The sequence below is a fragment of the Schistocerca gregaria genome, chromosome 2, assembly GCF_023897955.1.
Source record: "Schistocerca gregaria isolate iqSchGreg1 chromosome 2, iqSchGreg1.2, whole genome shotgun sequence".
NCBI lineage: Eukaryota > Metazoa > Arthropoda > Insecta > Orthoptera > Acrididae > Schistocerca > Schistocerca gregaria.
The window spans coordinates 204461642-204473040 of NC_064921.1; positions in this window are offsets into that span (position 1 = coordinate 204461642).

Sequence of the window (11399 nt, forward strand, 5' to 3'; positions counted from 1 at the left end):
CATATACCAAATAAATTAATAAAGAGATGGTACTGGTCACCCATGGTAAACTAAACAGATCAGAAGACTGTTGCAGAAGCAATGAGAAAAGCAGGCAAATTTAAAAGGACGCAAAACCCTCAAGATTGGAAAAGTTTTACAGAAGCTCAAAATGTAGAGTGGCCTTAAAGGTGATATGCTTTTAATACTTTCCACAGCAAAACTCTGTCTTGAAATATGGCAGAAAATTCAAAGAAGATTCTTGTCATATATAAACTGTACCAGCAGAAAGGCACAATCAATACCTCCACTGTATCACAACAATGGTGATGTTGCTGATGACAGTGTTACTAAAACAGAGTTACTAAACTTGGTTTTGTGAAAATCCTTTGCCAAAGAATATGAAGCATGTATTCCAGAATTCAAACCAAGATCAATTGCCAGCATAAGTAACTTAGAAATCACTTAATAAAGGCAAGGCCTCCAGTTCTGATTGCATACTAGTCACGTTCCTGTCTGATTATGTTGACACAACAGCTCCATAGTTATCAATCATATACAACCAATTGATCATTGAAAGACCTTATCTAGAGACTGGAAAGTTGCACAAGTCACACCAGTAAGAAAGGAAATAGGAGTAATCTGCTAAATTAGAGGCTCATATCACTAACACTGATTTGCTGTAGTGTTTTGGAACATGTACTGTGTTCAAAAATGAAAGCGATTTATTGACAAATAGTCAACACAGATTCAGAAAATAATGCTCTTATGGAACACAACTAGTTCTTTATTCTCATAAAGTAATGAGGGCTATCAACAGGGGGTGTCAAATTGATTCTATATTCTTAGATTTCCAGAAGGCTTTTGACAGAACCTTACAAGAAACTTCTGATCAAATGGCATGCCTATGGAATATAGTCTCAATTGTGCTTCTGTACTCATGATTTCCTGTCAGAAAGGTCACAGTTCGTAGTAACTGATGGAAAGTCAGCGAGTAAAACAGAAGTCTACCATTCCCCAAGGAAGTGTTATAGTCCCTCTGCTGTTTCTGAGTTAGATAAGCAATTTAGGAGACCATCTGAGTAACACTCTTAGATTGTTACAGATGATGATGTCGTTTTCCATCTTAAAAAGTCATCAGATTATCAAAACAAATCACAGAATGATTTAGACAAGATATCTGTATGGTGCAAACTGTGGAAATTGACTGCAAATAATGAAAAGTGTGAAGTCACCCACATCAGTACCAAAATGAATCTACTAAATGTCAGTCAGGTGATAAATCACACAAATCCAAAGAATGTAAATTCAACTAAATACTTAGGGATTACAATTATAAATAATAGATAATGTTTGGGTAATGCAAACCATAAATTCCAATTTATTGGCAGAACACTGAAAAATGCAACAGGTCTACTAAAGGGATACACATTGTATCTAATGTACATTAAAACATTGTAGAAGATTAAGTTTACTACTGTAAGACACTGCAATTTAATAGACAGAGGTTTACAATGTTCTGTTTTATCAGAATTCATTAGTATTCTTATTACTTTCTTCTGTAAAAGTAAAATGTCATTTATATGACAGCTACTACCCCACAGTAAAATTCCATAAGAGATGATGTTTTGGAAGAAGGCAAAATATGCTGATCTCACATAGTCATTGGGAACATGTCTTTTTAAATTTCTAATTAGATAAATAACTCTTGAAAGCCTAGCCAATATATTTTTAATGTGTGGTTCCCATGATAATTTATTGTCAATAGTAACACCTAAAAATTTAACAGTTTCTAATTCCTGATAGTTAGGAATCTCTTTGAGGCTAAAGTAAAGTGTCTGGGTTTTGTTTTCATTTAGCAAGAAGCCATTAGCTTTGAACCATGAGGACTGAGCAAGGGTATTTTCGGTCAGTATTTTCAGTGTACCTAGATCAGAGCTTTTATGTAGAAAAGTTGTGTCATCAGCTTACAATATTGTATAAGAATTTATGAATAAGGGCAGGTCATTAATTATTAGTATAAACAGTAAAGGTCCAATCACCGACCCTTGAGGCACTCCGTACCTAACATTAACCAAATTTGATTTCTCCCTACCAATGCACACAATTTGTTAACGGTTCTCTAGGAAAGACTGAACATATTTATACTGTTGTCATCAAAACCATAGTAAACTAGGTTATTCAACACAGTGTCATGCTCTACACAGTCAAAGGCTCTGCTCAGGTCACAAAATGTAGCCTGGGCATAGTCCCTAGCCTCAAACACATCTAGGACTAATTTTACGAGGGAGTCCATTGCATCCGTTGTGGATTTACCTTTCCTAAATCCAAACTGTTTATCACTAATTATATTTAGTTTACCCAAGTAGGCAGTAACTTGCTCATACATAATCGTTTCTAAAAATTTTGAAAAAACTGGGGTTATGGATATCGGTCTGTAAGTAGCGGGACAGTTCTTTTCCCCTTTTTGTATATGGGCACAACTCTAGAAATTTTTAGTATGTCAGGGAACTTACTTTCAACTAGGCATTTGTTAACACAAAAGGTTAAAGGATAAATCACACAATCAATAACATCTTTCAACAAATTACATGACATATCATAGTAATCAACACTAACTGAAGGTTTGAAATTTTTCGCTATTTTTAGGATATTATTTGGGTTCACTTCTGTGAAAGTGAAGGTGCTTGGGGGAAGCTTTTCAAAGCAGCTGTCCATAATACTAAGTGAATTTTCAGGTGGTTTGATTATTAAACTACTAATTTCTTCAATGGACTGAATGCAATATTTATTAAATTCTTCTGGGGTAATGGCAATTTCCTCTTTGTGTTTAGTGTGTGCAATGGAGTTTATTACACTCCAGGCCTTCTTTCATGTATTGTTAGATGTATCAGGTGACAGTGCTGCATAATCACAGAGACATAACAGCTATGGCACTGTGTCATCTGCTGAACATCTGTACTGTGAGGAATTTTGCCAAGAATTTCCAAAAGGAGAGGACACTGATTAGGAAATCAAATAGTAAGTGCCAGTACAATATGTATTGTAACATTGCTCAGACATAATATCAGAATTCCCACCAACCAGGCTTTATTCCACTTACACATGAAGGGATGTACTGAGAGACTGAATGAAACAGTAAATCAATACAAATACATTTAATCGGGAAGTACATTAAGGCAAAATTTAACAGTGAAGCATATATTAATCATATAAACATTAGTCTTTACAATAAAAAACAGTCTTGATCACAATTTATTTATTCCAGTGCCCGGTTTCAACCACTACTGTGGTCATCTTCAGACCTATGAGTAAGAAATAGTAGTGATTTACCACCAGAAACAGGTCCTTATTCATTGGTCTGAAGATGACCATAGTGGTGGTCAAAACCAGTCACTGGAATAAAATAAATTGTGATCAAGACTGTTTTTGATAGTAACCATTTCTAACAACAATGGTCACTGTTCACTCCTACAATGTATTCAAAAGTAAACATTAGTCTGCTTGAGGGCACAATGCACTGGCTTATATACGGCTGTTTTGACAACTTCCAGCACTTGTCATGCTGTCTGTACCGATGCACAGTGGCCTCTTTAGGCTGACTGTGGAGGTGCGTGCTGCTTAATTATGCATGCTCGGTGTACAGGGTTACAGCACTCCTTCCCCATTGGGGCAAAATGTTCTCTGTTGAGATGTTCATGTCTCCATCAGAAGAGGAGAACTGCTAGAGTAGGTGTCATGCTGTCACAGGAGAATACAGTCTGAAATGATGCAGGTGTGGACAGGTATAGCGCCCACTCCCCTGTGAGGGACCATAAGGGAGCACTGGTGATAGAAGCACAATATCCATCTCCATATCTGGACAGGCAGTCAATGCCAGAGGCAGCAGAGAAGACAAAGGTGGTGACAGTAGTGGTGGAAACAGGTGCTGGTGCCAGCCAAATGCACAGGCCCCGATGGCAGAGCCCAGACAGAACTGCTGAAAGGTAGGTGACAGCAGGTGGCTGGATGTTGGCTGGAGCAGATGAAGCAGCACTCACTTGGGATTGGTGGTCATGAAGCAGCTCCATCAGGCTATGGTTGCCAATTGGAGTGAACCTATATAAGCTCAAGTACCTATTGAGGGCTTCCTTGGAAGAAGATTGCAAAATATATTTTTTCATTTGAGTTTTATAAGCTCAGACCAGCTCCTTCACTTCATCACTGGACATAGGATGAAATGGAAGAGCCATAACATGCCAGACGGCACTCTTTGTAGAAAAATCCTAAGACACAAAATGCAGACCTTCCTTCGTTACAGCAATCCTTGCAAGGAAAAAAATCTTTGCAAAGGCCATGACCATAGCTGCCATGGATATGAACCACATAAGGACATTCTGAGAAAGTGTCAACTAATCCAACCTGACAGGAGTTAAGGAAAGAACCCACAGAATCAGCATGAATGGGCTCCTAGGGAATTTTTTATTATTATTTTCTTTTTTTGGGGGGGGGGGGGGAGGGGGAGGAATGGGTAAAGAGAGGTTTGGTGATGCCACTTGTTGAGTTGAAGGCAGGCTGACACAACGTGCATTATCTCATTGTCAATACCTGTCCAAAACACATGATAGTGGACCAGCAGTTTTGTACAAGAAATGCCCCAATGGTGCAGGTAGAGAAGGTGCATGACATGCTGCATTATAGATGGGATAACCATCTTGAGTGCCAACTCTCCAGTAACCAGCAGTAACACATCATCAAGAATTGAGAGGCAGTGGTGGAGAGTGTAATAATTACGCAAGGGATACAATGCCCAGCCTAGTGATTTATTTAGCCAGGTGAGGTGGACAGATTGAACATACTGAAATAAGACTGGAATGGCTGTGACAGCCACTGCAATCATAGAACTGCTGATGGGAAAACGGCCCATGGTGTTTTAGGCTTCATTGTCTAAATGGAAACACAACAGTTCATCCTGATCAAATATTGGACTGGGGCTAATCGACAATTGCTGTGGGGTGGAAATGAGTCTCATAGTTATAGCATGACAAAAAAACAGCCCAGCATTGCGGGCAACTGACTGCTTTGTCTGGTAGAGATGCCAAAGTATGTAAAGTATGCCAAAGTGAAGTCATGCTTAGAACCATAGTAGAAAACATGAATTTTTTTGAGTGAGATGCAATAACAAGGGCTTCTTTTACTTTCTGTGAGTACTATTCTTATACCTAATTGAAGATTTTGGAAGCATATGCAATAGAGAATTTGGAACTGTCCACATATTTGTGTGTGAGAATGGGCCCAAGGCCATTCTAGGAGGCATCTGTGGCCAAAACCAGATGTTAGCCTCTTTGGAAGGTAACCAAGCAAGGCTATGAGTGTAACTTTGACTTTTTAGATCTATCCAAGGCATTTGACCTCATCAGCCATGATATTTTGTTAGAGAAACTGTATTATTATGGAGTACGTGGAAAAGCATACAGCTGGTTTCAATCTTACCTGTGCAACAGATATCAAAGTGTTGAAATAATACATAGTGGCACAAAATATTATTCAACATATCTGAAAACGTTTCTGAAGTAGAGAAATTTGTTAACATGGTGTATAGATTTAAGTGTCAGGAAGCCGTTTCTGAAAGTATTTGTATGGAGTGTAGGCATGTATGGAAGAGAAACGTGGATGATAAATAGTTTGGACAAGACGAGAATAGAAGCTTTTGAAATGTGGTGCTACAGAAGAATGCTGAAGATTAGATGGGTAGATCACGTGACTAATGAGAAGGTATTGAAAAGAATTGGGGAGAAGAGGAATTTGTGGCACAACTTGACTAGAAGAAGGGACCGGTTGTTAGGACATGTTCTGAGGCATCAAGGGATCACAAATTTAGCATTGGAGGGCAGCATGGTGGGTAAAAATCATAGAGGGAGACCAAGAGATGAATACACTAAGCAGATTTAGAAGGATGCAGGTTGCAGTAAGTACTGGGAGATGAAGACGCTTGCACAGGATAGAGTAGCATGGAGAGCTGCATCAAACCAGTCTCAGGACTGAAGACAAGAACAACAACATCTGAAAGTCAACTGTGGTGTACCCCGGGGTTCCATTCTAGGCCCTCTGATCTTCTTAGTTTTTATTAATGATTTTCCTAACAATGTAACAAGAACAGAATCAGTACTTTTTGCAGACGATACGAGCCTTTTTATTAAGTTAGCTAGTGAAGCTGACCTACAAGAAAAAATAGCGTCAACAAAGAATGAGGCAGCTGAATGGTTCAAGGACAATTACTTAATTGTAAATGACAAAAAAACACTTGGATGAACTTTAGGCACATAAGCAACAAAGTAAAAAATAACATAAGATTAGAGATTGGGAAATGTCTGATAGAACAAACTTCTTTTATAAAATTTTTAGGTGTATGGCTGGACAGTAACTTGAGATGGGAAAAGCATGTTGAACTATTGAGTAAAAAACTTAGTAAATACTGTTATATATTAAGAAAACTTAAAGAAAACTGCAATTTTGAAACAGTACTATGTCCCTACTACTCTTACATACATAGTAATCTAAGATATGGTATTATATTTTGGGGGAATGCAGGTTTCACAAAAAGTTGTTTTAAGCTCCAAAAGATAGTGTTCATATTCTTAAGGGTGTTGCCTACAGAGATCCATGTAGAGGACACTTTAAGGAGTTGAAAATTTTGACCCTCCCTATTTTATTCATCTACGAAACAGTATGTAAGCCAAATAAAGAATTATGTTCCCTAAACAGTGAAGTACACGACTATCAAACCAGAAAGAGACATGATTTTCATAGAAACATACATTCAAAATCCCTGTACCAAAATAGTGTGATGTATCTACTCAAAATAATGTTCAATGCCTTTCCAAAAGAAATAAAAATCATACAAAAGTTACATATGTTTAAAAAGAATTAAAGAGGCTACTATTAGGTCAAAGTTTCTATAGTGCTGATGAATTTATTTGCTATCTTAACAGATAGTGCTCATCTTTTGATTTTTCTGCATAAATCTTTGTTTTTTTCCAACTTGCATCTAAACAGAATACAAAATATGTGAGGTGTAACTAAGAAAATATTAAAGTGTAATTAAGAAAATGTTACTCCCCTTAATGGATTTTTTTTGTATAAACCTTATAAATTTTTTCATCTTACTGTAAAAAGAAGACAAAATATGTAAAGTATAACTAAGAAAATATTATTTCTCTTAATTGTTAAAAATATAAATCTTTCTCTCTCTCTATCTCTCTCTCTCTCTCTCTCTCTCTCTCTCTCTCTCTCTCTCTCTCTGACAATTCCTATATCATGTATATGATAAAATGGATGATAATTGAACTGAATTCAATGGAGTAAAACTATGCTCGCAGTGGGCAACCAGTGAAAAGGAACACCTTTACATAAGGGAGCACGAGGGGGCTGAATTTTATGGTAGTATGCAATCTTTCTGAGAAAGACCTGCACTCCTTGACACTGGTAGGATGCAGAAAAGCTGTAATGGCATCAGCATGCTGGCATGAAGGCTTGATTGCAGTGTATGAGACTTCAAGACTGAGACAGACAATAGATTGTTGAAAAAATTGTAGTTTGTCCAAGTTGCATTTCAACCCAGCAGTCAGTAAAACTATGAATGAGACATGAAGGTTCTGCATGTTCTAATCTGTTGAGGAACCAGAGACCACAGTATCATCCAGGTACTTAATACATCCTGATATGAAGGCTATGAATTGCTCAAAAATCACTGGAAAATAGCAGAGGCAGTAGTTTTGCTGACTGGCAGGTGCTAGTATTGGTATAACCTAAAGCGGCTAATTACTGTGAGGATACATTTGGTATCATCATCCAGAGGCAGTCGTAAGTAGCCTTCTCATAAGTCTATTTTGGAAAAAATATTGGCCCCCATAATGCCATGTTCAGAGTACATCCTGATAGTGTAAGGGATAGGTTTCAATAACAGACTGTGAATTTACAGACTTTTTAAAATCACCACATAGATCAAGACTGCCATTAGGCTTTGCAAGAGTTACCAATGAAGTAGACCATTAACTAGAAGAGACAGGCATGATAACACCCAATAAGTTGATCTGGTTCTAATCTGACTTGCTCCCATAAAGCTATTGGGATTGGGCTGGTACAAAAAAATGTAGCCACATCATCAGTTTCATTGTGATGTAAGTAATAAAATCACAAACACATTCTAAACCTTCTGAAAACAGTGAGGAAAATTTTCAGCAGAGTGTGTCCAGTAGTTGGTATGGAACTTGACCTGACACCAGATGCATTGCATCAGAAATGGGAAATCCAATTTTACACAGACACAGTAAGTCCCCCTGCTGTTATGACACTGACTACTTTTGCTTTTTAGCATGCCACTGCTCCATGCATCTTGGATGACCATGACTACATGACCATAATGTCATCTTCCCCCCCCCCCCCCCCTCCTGGAGCTAACTGATGGTGGCTGAGAATGAGAAGCAACAGAGGCTACTTCACACCAAACTTTTGCTGATTTCCTGGTTTCCTAGATACTTCAAAAGATTGGGCAATGTTCAGAACCTCTGTGAGAAAAGGATCTTCATTTTGTACAGTGTGTTCATGAACTTCACTGTTGGGGGCCAAGAATATTATAACATCACGAACAGTCAAATCAGCAGCAACTGACACATTTCATCAAAAGAGAAATTGGCAGATTCCTGAAGACGAGCAAGCTAATACAAAAGGTGATAAACATGAGGAGAAATCAGTGACAGAAAGCAAGCCTTACACATGTTGGGGTTGGGGATACCATAGGTGTTATTCATAAGCATCTCAATCTTCCACAGTATCATCATTCAGAGGAAATTGTGGGGATTGTGTATATGGTGGTGAACCCTGACATGTGAATGATGCTGCCAAATTGTTTAGTAGTACCACAGAGAGAGCCTGCTTCTGGTTGACAAGAGCTCACTGCTGTTCAATAACAGACTGAAGTGTTTCTTCCACTGGCAATTTGGCCATAGTGAATTTGTGAAACAAAACACACTGCATAGAATCTCATCCACATTGCCAAAAACTGTGTAACACTGCACAAAAACAATACAGAATCCCCTGTAACCAACTTTTATTCCACTTCCCCATGAACAGATAAACTTGAGACACTGGATGAAATAGTAATCAGGACCAACACACTTATCAAAGGAGTACATGAACGCACAGTTTGACGCAGCACTTGGTGCGCTATCTGTACCGATATGCAGTGGCCTCTTTGGTCTGCTGTGGAGACATGCACTGTTTATTTATGCACTCTCACTATATAGGATTACAACAATATGTCAGTGCTCTTAAAATTACAACTGTGAATGCATGAGGCTACAACACAATAAATGAAGCTAGTTTGTTACAAACAAAAAACTTAAATATTAATGCTATAAGCCAAGAAAAATCACTCAACAAGAAACAGTTAAGGTTCAGCATTAGTGATTGTGACAAGATTTCATTGCATTTTTATGTATGAGCAGTTGGATACTAGTATTAGAAAATAAGGCATTTAAATGATTTTCTAGGGCTATATTTAAATTTTGGATGTAAATAACTGTTTTTCATCAAATGTGGTTGGCCGTAGGTGGATTTTTGACTGAAGCAGTTGGTCATGTGACTCACTGAGCTGAGAGCATGGTGAGATTTTTTCGAGGTCTTTTGCTGGTAGACACCAACCTGGTGAGATCATTTAGGTGGCAAAGTGCCGCATGTGTATGTGTGCCTAGTAAGGCATTTTCAGGAGTTAATGTTTTATCTTTTAAACTGGGAGTTAGTGGTTTGAGTGCTTTTACTCAGTGGAAGAAATATCAGTAGCTGATTTACATTTTTTGTGCACAACCTAATGTTTTAGATCTTAGCACATATTTTACCTGCAAAATGCAGTATGTGCACTACTGGATACCTGACCAGTTTAACTTGTTCTTAGTATGATACTGAACTGATTTCAGTTGTTTCTTGATTTTGTAAGATCTCGTCTATTTCATTCTATGTGTATGTATCAGTGTACCGTGTGTTGAACCAGCACTAAAAATAATCTCACCTGTTGTGAATAAATTGAGTGTGTTTGAAAAGTTACATTCATCAGAATCACCTTGATTCTAGCTGTATTTATAATCACTTCATATATGTTGTCTTTCTTTTTTTTCACTGGTGGAATTTCATTGGCTGGTTAATTAAAATGCACACACAAGGGTGTAAATGTAATGGTAAACAACTGCTAGCCTCAGTGTACATATCATCTAATAATGTTATGGTTGTTCATTTGCCCTTTGGTGGGAAATAGCATTAGGAAGTTGTTCCCTCTGTCTCATTGCATTATGATAGGCATGACAGGGATTTGATAGAATGTGCATGCTACTCCTCTGGTACATTGCAATTCTACATCTACATCTACATGGATACTCTGCAAATCACATTTAAGTGCCTGGCAGAGGGTTCATCAAACCACCTTCACAATTCTGTATTATTTCAATCTCGTATAGCACCTATATCTTTCCATACGAGCTCTGAGTTCTCTTATTTTATCATGGTGATCATTCCTCCCTATGTAGGTTGGTGTCAACAAAATATTTTCGCATTTGGTGGCGAAAGTTGGTGATTGGAATTTCGTGAGAAGATTCCATCGCAACGAAAAACGTCTTTCTTTTAATGATTTCCACCCCAAATCCTGTATCATTTCTGTGACACTCTCTCCCATATTTCACGATAATACAAAACATGCTGACCTTCATTGAACTTTTTCAATGTACTCCATCAGTCCTATCTGGTAAGGATCCCACACTGCGCAGCAGTATTCTAAAAGAGGATGGACAAGCGTAATGTAGGCGGTCTCCTTACTAGGTCAGTTACATTTTCTAAGTGTCCTGCCAATAAAACACAGTCTTTGGTTAGCCTTCCCCACAACATTTTCTATGTGTTACTTCCAATTTAAGTTGTTTGTAATTGTAATACCTTGGTATTTAGCTGAATTTATGGCTTTTAGATTAGACTGATTTATCGTGTAACCGAAGTGCAATGAGTTCCTTTTAGTACTTATGTGGATGACCTTGCACTTTTAGTTATTTAGGATCAACTGCCACTTTTTGCACCATGCAGATATCTTTTATAAATCATTTTGCAGTTTGTTTTGATCTTCTGATGACTTTATTAGTCGATAAACGACAGCGTCATCTGCAAACAACTGAAGACAGCTGCTCAGATTGCCTCCCAAATAATTTATATAGATGAGGAACAGCAAAGGACCTATAACACTACCTTGGGGAATGCCAGAAATCACTTCTGTTTTACTCAATGACTTTCCTTCAGTTACTATGAACTGTGACCTATCTGACAGGATTCACAAAGCCAGTAACATAACTGAGATGTTATTCCTTAAGCACACAATTTCACTATGAGCTGCTTGTGTGTCAAAAGCC